The 3,042-nt window shown below is 46.3% G+C and overlaps 1 non-coding gene across 1 annotated transcript; it reads left to right on the top strand.

The window, feature by feature from the left end:
- Positions 1-567: 567 nt before the first annotated feature.
- Trnas-cga (transfer RNA serine (anticodon CGA)) lies at positions 568-642 on the top strand. The gene has a single exon. It is a non-coding gene; the product is annotated as a tRNA-Ser (tRNA).
- Positions 643-3,042: the final 2,400 nt, after the last annotated feature.

Below are 3,042 nucleotides of genomic sequence, written 5' to 3'. Positions count from 1 at the left end.
ACCGACCGCTTCCCACTCCACCCGCGTTACCTACAAACATCTAAAAGAATGGCCCCTAGCAACCCTTGCAAGTCTTCACAACACTATGCTCTCTACACTACCCGCCCTGAGGAAACCATCCAGAATCCCACTTTACCTAAAAGACAGTAGGCCCCATTGTCAGACATGCACTACCTGGTCAAAAGTATTCGGACACCTGTTAGTGAACATAAATCTTGGCTGTGTCGAACCTTCGCCCTTATGATGGCTTGAACTCTGTTGGGGACACTTGAGGTAACTGAATGTCTGCGGAGGACTGGCAGCCCATTCTTCTTCGAGGGCCGAAACCAGAGATAAAAGTGAAACTTCCTGGCAAATTAAAACTGTGTGCCGGACCGAGACTCGAACTCGGGACCTTTGCCTTTCGCGGGCAAGTGCTCTACCAACTGAGCTACCCAAGCAGGACTCACGCCCCGTCCTCACAGCTTTACTTATGCCAGTACTTCTGTCGCAGGAGAGCTGTAAAGTTTGGAAGGTAGGAGACGAGGTACTGGCAGAAGTAAAGCTGTGGGGACGGGGCGTGAGTGGTGCTTGGGTAGCTCAGTTGGTAGAGCACTTGTCCGCGAAAGGCAAAGGTCCCGAGTTCGAGTCTCGGCCCGGCACACAGTTTTAATCTGCAAGGAAGTTTCATATCAGCGCACACTCCGCTGCAGAGTGAAGTACTCATTCTGGAGAGATAATAGTGACGCCAAATGCGGGAGTCTCGAGTGAATTCAACGTTTTAACTCATCCCAAACGCGCTCCAGGTGTTCATGTCGGGACTCTGGGCAGACCAGTCCATTCCAGGAATGTTGTTGCCCATAAACCATTGCATCATACTTGCTGCTTTGTGCAGAGTGCATTGTCATGCTGTGCAATTAATGCCACCGAGCTGTTCCTCAACTGTAAGCACTGCACAATGCTGTAAAAATGTGTTCATATTACTCTACATTTACAGTTTTCCTTGGCGCAAAAAAGGATCCATACCGTAAGCACGAAACACCACCCTCATGCGGAAACACCACATCTTCTGTAATTTCACTGTTGGCACAACATATGAAGGAGATAACCGTCTGGAAGTATTTGCCATCGATTCATCACTCCAAACAGCTCGTTGCCAGTTCAAATGGCTCTGAGCACTATGCGACTTAACTTCTGAGGTCATCAGTCGCCTAGAACTTAGAACTAATAAAACCTAACTAACCTAAGGACATCACACACATCCATGCCCGAAGCAGGATTCGAACCTGCGACCGTAGCGGTCGCTCGGTTCCAGACTGCAGCGCCTAGAACCGCACGGCCACTCCGGCCGGCCTCGTTGCCAGTCATTCGCTATTCAGTGGCATTGCTTAACGCTGATTACAGATATGTATGGCATATGAGGAGTCGCCCGACCATTGTACCACATTATTTTTAGCGCAGCGCGCACAGTTACTGAACTAGCTACACTGCTGGTAACGCTTTGGAACTCACGGGTGATTTCTTCCACTGATTTCGTGCGATTATTAACAGACACCCACCGGAGTACTCGACGATCGCTTACAGTCAGTACATGAAATCCGCCTGCTCTTGGTTTAGCTGTGGCTGTTCCTCGGCGTTTCCACTTGACAGTCACATCGCCTTCAGCCGACTTCGGCAGTTTTACATGGGTTGGAATACCCCTGATGGCTTTGTTTCTCAGGTGACATCCAATTACTAGTCCACGAGCGAAGTTATTGAGCTCTCCTGACCGTTACATTCTCCATTTGCTCCTCCTCCACTGACCGCCTCCTTCTATACTGTAGGGTCCACCTCTCACAACACTTCGCCATTACGTAGTTGTGTCCCGATACTTTTCATCAGATAGTGCACGCAGTTGCAGTTAACTAGCAGTTTAGCTGTTAGTTGGGTCCTTTCTATCTATCCGTCCATCTTTTGTCATTATCAACACTATCAATTCCCTTACCTTCTATCCCACTGTATGTGTCCCAAGGCTCTGCACTTTCTCCACTCTTAATATAACCTTTACACCGCTGACAAGCCTAAACCACCACTTTCTGTCCATCTCCCCAAATACTCCGACGACACCACCTTCCTAGCATTCACTCTCCCCTACAGAAATTGCAACGCCCCCTGCAAATCCATCTCAATAAGTTCACATCCTGTTGCAATGTTGCAAACAGCAAACCCTCCAAAACCAAACTAATATCACAGGAGGAAACACCAGCAGGTTCGTCTCCATGACTTTTCCATCACCCGTTCTGATCGTCCTATCCATTTACCCTAGACAGCAACGTATCTCTGAGTAAAGTAACGTGGCAAGCCCACGTACTAAACATCCAATAGAAATACCACAAACACTAAATCTACTAAAACATTACCGTCACAACATGAGAACTGCTTCTGTTCACCACCTTCCTCACCTAAAAAGACCGCATCCGATATATTATTTCTTACACAAATGTCGCCTGGATATCTGCCCCACCAGCTTTCTACCAATCTCTCCCAATCCTTGGACGCCACACACTTCGCCTTGCTTTCTGAATCCCCTCACCCAACCCTACGACGGTTATTTAACTGTTCGTCTCTTTTCTCCACCTTCTCGCCCACATCGGACATCTCTGTATACCCCACACGTCCCATAAACTCTTCTCCGACCATCCTTTGGTAATTTATTGTAATATGAGTAAACAGCTTCTGCAAGTTTCTTTAAATGACTTCATATTCAATTTTAGCTGTTACTGTTTCCATTTCACTACTGTAATTTCAGCATTTGTGCCATTTTCAAGTATGTATAAAGCTAAAAACATTCGAGCCTAGATCGCATAAATATTTCTTTATTTAAGACAACCGTTTTCGACAGACTCTGCTGTCATCTTCATGTCTTAAAAACCTTTTTACGTTCGGCTCCACTCCAAGTTGTCGTGTGGATAAAAAAAAAAACAGCACATTATAAGACGTTTCGTCGTAACTAAAATACAACGTAGTGAAAAGAACATAATACGAGATTAACAATACGTACAACCAATTTTTGCAGTTTAACAT

This window comes from Schistocerca cancellata, chromosome 1 (assembly GCF_023864275.1).
Source record: "Schistocerca cancellata isolate TAMUIC-IGC-003103 chromosome 1, iqSchCanc2.1, whole genome shotgun sequence".
Classification (NCBI taxonomy): domain Eukaryota; kingdom Metazoa; phylum Arthropoda; class Insecta; order Orthoptera; family Acrididae; genus Schistocerca; species Schistocerca cancellata.
The sequence above is the reverse complement of the archived record's forward strand: the minus strand, read 5'-3'. Positions and strand labels throughout refer to the sequence as shown.